Below are 10,178 nucleotides of genomic sequence, written 5' to 3'. Positions count from 1 at the left end.
TATTCTGTGTCCTCCCCCCTTGTGTCCGGTTCGGGTTCTAGATTTCCTGTTTTGTTCTGAAAGTCTGTGTCTGTTGTCATTGTGTTCAGCTTGTGTCCTCCAGTCATCATGTGTATTTAGATCAGCTGTTCTTCCCTCCTGTGTGCGATTACCCGATTACCTTGTGTGTGTGTGTGTGTGTGTGTGTGTGTATATATAGTGGGTGTCGGTCTGTGTTCGTGGTCGGCTCGTCTGTGTTTCTTGGTATCCTGGTCCTTGGTCTGCGCCTCTCTGCTCCGCTCTCCGTTTTGTACGATTTCAGGTTTGCTCTTTAGTTTCTCCCAGTTTAGGTTTGTCATTACTCATGCTTCATTGCCTGTTTTTGCCACTGCCACCGTGTAAATAAACTTCACTCGTATCATCAGTTTGCTGCATTTTGGGTCCTCCTTTTCCTCCACTCCACACGGCTCACTCCGCCAGCCGTGACATTTACAGCCTGCAACAAAAAAGCAGTTTTTGCCTGTTATGAATATTTTCCCCTTTTATTAAAAATTAGTTTTATTTTATAGTTTTTTTTTATAGTAAAAAAAGCACAAACACAATGCTTTAAAATGTCCAAACCAGTGGGTGATGTCATTGTGGCCGACACAGTGTTTTTTTTTTCTTTCTCCAGTTTCTAAGACCTAGGTATAGTGACTCAGGTATTTGAGGTTTTTGCTTGTTTTGGATATTGTGGATATTGGATAGGTTGGTAGTTAATAGTTTCAGTTAATACAAATGTATCTAGGAATGAAAGTATTTTATGTGCATGCAGGCAAGCAGAACAAACTATATCGGACAGATTTATTGTGGAGTGATTTTAAGCTATTACCATTACTGCAGAATTTCATGTAGTCTGTGGTATTATCTCTCTCTCCCTCTCTCTCTCTCTCTCTCTCTGTGTATGTGTGTGTGTGTGTGTGTGTGTGTGTGTAAGGTACTTGAAAAGGCAGGAAGCTGCAGTACTGTTTTCAATTAGCATGCCAGTCTGAAAGTCATGTTGGGGTGGGAGGACTTTACAAGCAGCCACACCACATACCCGGCGAATGAGACAGAGGACAAGGCACGTACAAAGAGAACTAGTATTTTCCCTTTTGTAGACTACTTAACAGAACCAGACATTACATTAAAACATTTTCCTGTGTAGCTGTGTGTGGTCATGTATACATACATGAGAAAGACAGAAATTGCATGATGTCATGAATTTCAGTCTGCTTGTATTTATCTATATACCTAAGGAGGGATGTGTATGTGAGAGAGAGGAGAGAGAGAGAGAGGTGTATAACTTAAAGCTACACAATTTCTTCTAAGGGCATCTAAGGATAGATCCCAAGCCCTCAGCACAACTGAACTTACTCTTAACTTACTTGGGATTTAGCAGTAAGACCATATGCATCCCACCATACCCTTTCAATTTTAATTATGACATTAACTACACAGAGGTGACAAACATACAGACATTCTGTGCTTAAGTAGAAGTACAGATACTTGTGTTTAAAAATACTCCAGCAAAAGGTAAAGTACTTACTCAACTTCTTTACTTAAACTAAAGTCAAAAAGTGCAGTCTCTGAATTGTACTCAATGTAAGACAATAAAAAATAGCTCCTTGAAGGACAATTCCACCAGCTATTTTTACGCACAGGTAACTGGACCTTCTCTTATTTCAATGTAAAACAAATATAATAATAATGCATGAGAATCTTAAGCCAAATTAATGTACTCAGCTTGAATGTGTTATTTAGGATACAAGCAGTAAAAGAGAATTTGCTTCCACACCTTAATGAGTAAAATCAGGGTTTATAGTGAGATTTGGCAAATGGGGGAACACTGAAATCTGTTGTTGTGGCACAGCATTGGGAAAATACTAACAGCTTACAATAATTTCTAATGTGAGCTCCAGTAGATTTTCTGTGTACAGGCTGTGATCAGCTGACCTGCTGCTCTTTATCTCACCCTGAGCCTGGTTCTGCTGAAGGTTTCTTCCTGTTAAAGTTCACTTAAGTTAAATAAATATTCCTTTAAGGTGTATGTTACAGCAACAATGTTATTGAGTAATTTAATTTTATTGTTTGTGCTAGTTTCTTTGTGATCTGGATGTTTTGTGCTTAAAAGTTGACTGCAGTTCCCCCAAAACAATGCATCTTGGGACTTCCTGTTTTTTGATTGTCAAGAAAACGTCATATTTTTGGCAATTAATCGAAGACCTGCATGCGTACTGCAGGGCGGCCATTTTCTTCATGTAGGGAATAAGTTGCAAGATCATCAGTGTACTCCAGTGTCCAGGGTGAGCGGAGATATTGCTGTGGAATCCGACGCCACTGCCATATTTCTTGCATTTCTTTTATATCTTGTATTTCTCTGGTGCATTTTTTGTTTTATTTATTTTTCATTCTGTTAATTTGCCACATTTCATCTCTTGCTGCCAAAGTTTAGGACAAATCCATATTCTTCTTGTTGGACATGTGTAAAGAGAAAAAGAGACATTTTTGTTTATTCTGTCTTCACTGACAATAAGACAGCACATTAAGAACCCCAGTAATTGTGTTGTGTTGGGCATCTCATTTCCAGGTCTATGGATATATAAATCCTCTCTTCTTCTGCTCTTCTCCTGTCTTTTCTTACATCTTTCTCCATCTGTGAGTGAAATTAGCTTTCATTTCTTTCTCTTCCTGGAAATCCAGTATCTGGAGCTTTAGCAAGCAACACACTGTACGACAAACCACACACGAACAGTTTGTGCGTTTCCTGATGTTTGTTGAGCTGATCCAAACACTTTACAAACATTATGTTGTGTAGAAACGTTACACCCTTTATGTTTATTCCTCTTCTATAGCGCTAGCTAGAAACTGACAGTAACATATAGACACCTGCACTCCTTCTGGCCCAGTTTAGCTCCCTGGTATAAACACTATACATGACACTGTTGAGTCCGTGAGGAGTAGAAAGTACAGATTGTTGTGTTTAAATGTAGCTAGTAAAAGTTTTAATAAAATGCATTTACAAAAGAATGAACAGAAATACAAACTATTTCTAGCCAGGTGATTATGCTATTACTCAATTACTCAGACTGCAGGCCTATTGCAGCTTAATGGTTTTTGGTGATTAAGGATCCTGGAATGTACTTTATTTGTTTTAGTTTTTTGCTTACCACTTCTTGGCTTTCATTTAATCTCCCTATGCTGGTAATGCAACATCTGCATGCATACCCATTTCACACTTTGGAGAGGCAAAGGGTCAAATAGACATGGTGGACTAGCATGTCTATTACAAGCTTTGCCATGATATTAGGTTGCCCTGGAGCATGGATGAGTTGCTATCCCTAATGGAGGAGTTTTGGGATCTTGAGTTCTTGTTCACAAGTGAGGGGAGAGGGGAGTGAGAGACTGGCAAATGCATCAGGGCATGGCTGCAGTGATGCAGACACTGTACTGGTCCCTCATGGTGAAGAGAGAGCTGAGCTTAAAAACAAACAGATTGCAGATATTAGTGCCAAAAAGTGGTTTTCATCATGGTATGGCTGGCCTCTGTCTTACAGATAGGTTGAGGAGTTCAGTCTTTTGAGAGGGGCTCATAGTAGAGATGCTCTTCTCCCATCAAAAGGAGACAATTGAAGTGGTTCGGGTTTCTGACTAGGATCCCTCTTGGGTGCCTTTTGAATGAGATGTTTCAGGCATGTCCCACCAGGAGGAGGCCATGGGGCAAGCACAGGATATGCTCGGGTGGCCTGGGAGCACCTCTGTGTTTCTCCAGATAAGCTGAAAGAGGTGGCTTGGGAGAGACAATAACATATGGACACCTGCACCTGAGTATAAACACTTTAAATTATACAGCTGAGTCTAAAATAACAATGACAAGTAAATTAGTTAAAGCACTCATTACCATTCCCACATCCTTTCTCGAGGAACGTCAGAAAGTAGAATAGTGTAGCTAGTAAAATCAGTGTCAGTCTCTCACCTTCATTTTTACCAGTATTGGCATCTTTGCAACTGGTAATTACAATGTTGCTCTTTTGGCCTGCAGCAATGGTTTTAGCTGGGTATTAGAAAAGCACATTGTGTTTCTTGTTGACCCAATTACACACACACACACACACACACACACACACACACACACACACACACACACACACACACACACACACACACACACACACACACACACACAGAGTGAGAGTTGCCTGAAGTCTACAACCCATGGATATCAACAAATGTTTCCTCTCCCTACACTCTTAGATCTTTACTGCAGCCACCTTCAGCTGCTGCTTGGTTGTGGGTCAGTCTGCATTTAGTTGTAATATAATGACTGTTTCGTTACAATAGATGATAAGATGCAGATATTAGAGTGTGTTTGTAAGGTTCTGATATTCTGCAAGCCTCTGCAGTTTGAGTGAGTGACTGATAACAGAAGTGCTGGAAAAAAACTTAGCGCGAATAGTAAGAAAATTTGTGTTTGGTAGATTATTTCTTTGTTCCAACAATGTTTCTTGGAGATAAATCTTTTACTGCTGGAAAACCTGGTTATTTTCCTTTAAATTGTGCCACATTTGTAGGAAAAATGCATTTCCATCTGCAATCCAATTCGTGGTACTGGAAAACTCTTCACCAATACGGAGTATTGGGAGTTGAAAGGATGGAGTGAATGGAACTCCACTCTTTCCCCCCCAACATATATTGCTTCCATAGGAATTAAGGGGGAAAGGAGGAGCAAGGGAAAGCAAGTAAATTTATGTGACCACATCTATAAAAGCAAAAGTTTGGGAAATTGGTTCATCTGGAGCATCAAACTGTGTTAAGACATTGTCAAAGATATCACCAATGACCTTAGAGAAGAAATTGTTGGGGTTGGGATGCTTTATATTATCATTTCCAAACATGTTGAATCCTGTCATTCTGAAAGATTATTCACAATTCAAGACAGTTGCCAGTCTTCCCAGTGCTGGATATAAACTCACTCTGAGGTCAGTCCATTAAATGCTTCAATGTGCAAAAACACAACAGCTACATACCTTCTCTATAGGCCTCATTTAGCATTTTACATGTTAAAATCAATGACAGTACACTTAGAAATGGAATTTGAATGGTGGGATATGTTGAAACTGCATGTAAATTACCAGAGACTATATCGTCTGACATATAAGGTTTTATTTTCTTGCCTTTGTAAATGGTGCCTTTCTTTACATTGTAAAAGAAAGCATAGCTTTACAGCACCTTGATGCTTCACTTTGGCTGGGAGACAGATGCAAAGGTTGCAAAGACACTTGGCATTTCTCAGAACCACTATTGTAATACACAACTGCTTTGAGCTTTTTTAAATAAAAAAAGGATTACACCCTAAGCCAAACAAGCAGACAATGTTAAAAGCATATTGCTTTTTCACAAAACAGAGAACTGGGATTGAGAGGAGACCTCAGAGGTGTTTCTGGGTACTTAGCTGTTCAGAAGAGACAAAATGAGCTTTTCATTCCAACTTTGGCACAGTATCTATCAAAGCGAATCTTAAAAGAGGCAGTATAGAGGTTGGGCTTCACTCTGTGCTTTTCACATTTTCCCAAGCGTATACAAAAAAGTCCCACAGTGCTTGTTTTGCTGATGGTTGCACAACTTCAGCGTGGATGTCTAGTGTTTTTTCATGGACATGAAGCATTTAAATTGAGTGCAAGAACTTTTGTTAACTCCTAGACGGGACAAAGACTGCAAAGTAGTAGTATTAGTAGTTTCTTCAGAGATGACGGTGTTCTTTCATGACTCTTGGTAAAAACCATATTTCACCTTTGTCAGCAGTTCATAAAATTACATTACATGATTTCAGTAAATAAATCGTATTTGTTTTTTCCCTTATTTAATAATTGGGGTCACAGTAGCCACCTTCCAAGCTGATGGAATAACAGTTGGCCTAAATGACAAATTAACCAAATTTGTCATTTTTTCAGTTTTATGAAGCAAATACTTAAACCAAAGGTATCTTTAGTTTTTGGAGCTTTTAATACTGTTGCCTTATAATTTGTTAATTAATCGATTCGTGTTGTGTTGTTAATCTCTGGCTGTCTTCCACAGTGTATCTTTTATCCCGTCTTCCTCCCATCTCCCCCAACCGGTCAGATGGCTACCTCTCCCTGAGTCTTCCTTTTAAAAAGGAGTTTTAATAGATAGTATCATTATCAATAGATAAAAGAACCAAAGTTTTTTTTTTAATTTCCATTTTCTAATTTATTTTGTTTCTCACAGAGATACATTTTTGTCAGTCTGCAATATGAGTTTTATTTTATTACATTTGTCTCTATCGCTGATCATCATTCAAGTAGGGCATATAACCCTTTTAGCAGATTATCCCTTTAATGTGGATTCCTCTATTCAATGAAAGACATTTACACTTGTTTAAGTTTTGGTAACAAATACATTCTAAACTCTATTTCTTTCTTTAACTTTTAATTATACATATGGGAGACCAACCAATTTAAAGGAACACAACACATTTTGCCAGTGTTCTTAAGTTTAAAAGCCTCATCTTTAAGTCTTAAATATAGTCCTTTTCAGGGCTGCAGACTGGACACCCAAATAGTTTCTGTTATACTTGGAAGTCTGTTCAAAGTTCACTGTCTGGGGCACAGTAGTAGTTGTTGCATTGTAATGTAATTTATACACTGACAAATCTGCACAGTCAAAAATTAAATAAACAAAGGCACGTAGATGTTTGCATTGACTTTTGTCAAACCATAAAACTTGTCCAGAAGGTATTTCTTCCACAATTTTCACTTGAAGGTGTTGATTTTGTAGCAAAATCTTCTTTGGCACCATTATCAGTTCATGTGAATACAAAATTAGTTTTTTTGTGACAATGATGCTGGTGTTTTAGCAGTTTCCACTTCATGGCAGACTTTAGCCTTGATGCTTCAGTTCAGTTTCCTCTCATCTGCGGGTAACAGTCCGACTCTCCTTTTAGACCTTGACAAAATGGTAACGCATCCAAATAACTTGTACTGTAACTAACTGGCACACACAAGCGAGACCACATATCTCCTATACTAGCATCCTTACAATAGCTGCCAGATTTTAAGATTCTATTATTCATTTTTCAAGGCATTGGACGGATTAGCACCCTCATAACTTTCTGATCTTTTGAACTGGTACACTCTCGCAAGATCATTGAGGTCTGCGGATCAAATGCTCCTAGCTGTCCCGAGGTCCAGGTTAAAGCACAGAGGAGATCGGGCCTTTGCTGTGACTGCTCCTAAACTGTGGAACAAACTGCCCCTTCACATCAGGACCTCCCCAAGACACTTTCAAAACCTGTGTGAAAACCCACTTTTATTCCTTTTCTTCTAAATCAGAATGAGTTTGTACTTTATTTATCGTATTTCTTAATCAAATCTTCACATTTTATACTTTTTTTAAAAATTCATGACTTCCTATGTTTTTATCTCTTTCAATTATTTTGAATGTACAGCACTTTGGTCAACAGTTATTTGACTTTGAGGGTCTGTTTCCTGAGGGGGATGTAGGTAGGGATGAGGAGCAGAGAGAGGTGGTTGGATTGTCAAAGCACATGGGTCATTAAAACAAGGCTGGATGATTGTCATTTTAGCCAGGTGCAGTGGTACAGTACACAGTGAAACAAGATAACATTCCTCCAAGACCATGGTGCTACATATAACAGATAATCAACACAGGACTACATAAAGTGCAAGTGTGCAAAAACTGCAAAAGACAAACCCCAAAACAAAGACAGTGCAACAGCAGGCATAACAGAACGATGCAAAAAAGAGTGTGCAAACATAACAGTACAATAGAACAGTGCAACAATGACAAACTGAGCAAAACACTGAGCATTGTGCAAAAAGTAGCTTGATGTATGAAGGTATGCGTGTGTGTTTCGCAGTCTGGCAGTGAGGGCCCGAATGCTCTGGTACCTCTTTCCAGAAGGCAGCAGGGTGAAGACTGTGTGTGAGGTCTTTCACAACGTTATTGGCTTTGCAGATGCAGCGGGTGCAATAGGTGTCTGTGATGGAGGGAAGAGCGGCTCCAGTGATCTTCTCAGCTGTTCTCACTATTCCTGGTAGGGTAGTGCGATCTGATACAGTGCAGTTACCATACCGGACAGTGATGCAGCTGCTCAGGACACTCTCGATAGTCCCTCTGTAAAAGGTGGTGAGAATGGGTGGTGGGAGATGGGCTTTTCTCGGGTTCCTCGGGAAGTAGAGATGCTGTTGGGACTTCTTAGTTAAGGAGCTGGTGTTAAGGGACCAGGAGAGGTTCTCCACCTGCAGCTACCCCCCACCCAGCTCACCCCCTTTCCTCCTCCAGGAACATGAGGTCAGGAGGAGATTAAGAGCAGTGAACCCCAGGCGAGCTGCCAGCTTTGATGGCATCCCAGCTGCCAGAGATCCTCACCACTCTGTTCAACTTCTCCCTGACTCATGCCACGGTTCCCCCCTGTCTGAAGGCATCCACCAGCATTCTGATTCCCAAAAAGACAGAGCAAATTGGTCCACTTAGGATGCCATCACGATGACCCTTTAGAGAGCGCTGAGCCATCTGGAGAACACAAAGAGCTATGTGAGGATGCTCTTCATGGACTACAGCTCAGTGTTCAACACCATAATATCAGACATCCTCAACACCAAACTGGACCACCTACAGATCCCCCCCCCCTCCCCTCCCAAACCCACAACACCAGCGCCCTGGTAAAGAAGGCCCAACAGCAGTTGAACTTATTCCCTGTCCTGAGAAAGAAGAACCGGGACCACAAGCTGCTGTTGGCCTTCTACTGCTCCTCAGTGGAGAGAGTGCCCTCCTACTGCCTGAGTGTTTGGTATTCAAGGGCCACTACAGAGAACAGGAAGGCTGCACAGAGGGTAATTAACACTGCCCAAAAAATCATTAGCTACCCTCTGCCAACCCTGCAGGCTGTCGCCAGATCCTTCTGTCTCAGGAAAACCTGGGCCATTATGGGTGATAATGGCCCGGCCCACCACCTGTTTGACCCACTGCCCTCTGATCGCTCAGGTCAATCAGGTCCCACACCTCGAGACTCGCTAACAGTTTCTTCCTCTGGGCCATTGAGATTGCAAACAAACACAATCACCCACCTCACTAATCTGAACCATGGTCTCACCCTCATCACTCAGGCCACTTTCATACAGACTCTATTCAGACCAACTCTTTTCTTTGCTTTTCCTCCAAGCTATTTGCTCTCCATTGTGTGCCTTTCTATTGTTTTGTACATATTTCTCTAGACTGTATACATCTTTTCTTTTTTGCTATTCATTCCCAATGAATAAATTATATATATGTACCTATACACTGTACCTATATATATACCTATATATCTACCTATACAATAAATTAAATTTAATTAAATTAATTTATACTGCACCAAATCACAACAACAGTCAGTAGTCCCTACAATAATACATACAGAGAAAAGACCCCCACAGATTACCAGATGAGCACAGCTTTCCCTGACAGCTGACAATAATTACTGATTAGCTTAAAAACACACATTTTACTTACCAGAAAAGTGTGGTGGAGCCTCGGGTCCTTCTGTCGGTTAGTTCAGTTTACTGCAGAACAACTCATGCTGTCACTTTGAAACAGTCAGCCATGGTTTTGGAAAGTAAACACTGGACCTTCTCTCTTAGTGTCCCGTTCTATCTGCCGTTCTCGAACAGAGAGAGACACACAAGTTTCTCTGTGAATGCCGCTGCCAGTCAAAGCTGTCATGATTACGTTGCACGCAGATTATAGCAAGTTAGTAATTAGAATCAAACTCAAGTAAAACAATACCCCTTGAACACAAATCAACATGATAAGAACTATTAGTAAAGACAGCAAGCATCTTTAGGAGAAATGTGTCTGAGGAGAACATTTTTGTTTTACTTTGACCCAAGTCCCATCCACTAACATGGAGAAGGTGAGGTTTATGATGTATATTGCAGCCAGACCCCAGTGGGTGATAGAAATATTTTGACTTTATTTCTGGGGAGCTGCTGGGTCATCTAAATTTGCTCTTGAGGCAGGATAACTGAAAATGGCATACAAGGGTCAGCGTGAAGGAAAAATAATAACCACAAAAAAATCTTTGGAGGCTGATTTACCATTTGGCAGTAGCAGATTATCTGGCAGATTCTGGAACACCAACTGGTATTTAAGTATTGGGAATT

At 40.4% G+C, this 10,178-nt stretch overlaps 1 long non-coding RNA gene across 1 annotated transcript; it reads right to left on the bottom strand.

Moving 5' to 3' along the window:
* Nucleotides 1-204: 204 nt before the first annotated feature.
* Nucleotides 205-9,670, bottom strand: LOC145420589 (uncharacterized). Its single transcript, XR_013901913.1, has 3 exons — nt 9,529-9,670; nt 7,926-8,550; nt 205-475 (listed from the first exon to the last, which is right to left on the bottom strand). It is a non-coding gene; the product is annotated as an uncharacterized LOC145420589 (long non-coding RNA).
* Nucleotides 9,671-10,178: the final 508 nt, after the last annotated feature.

This window comes from Astatotilapia calliptera, chromosome 15 (assembly GCF_964374335.1).
Source record: "Astatotilapia calliptera chromosome 15, fAstCal68.1, whole genome shotgun sequence".
NCBI lineage: Eukaryota > Metazoa > Chordata > Actinopteri > Cichliformes > Cichlidae > Astatotilapia > Astatotilapia calliptera.
Note: the sequence above shows the minus strand (reverse complement) of the source record. Positions and strands in the feature narration are given on the sequence as shown.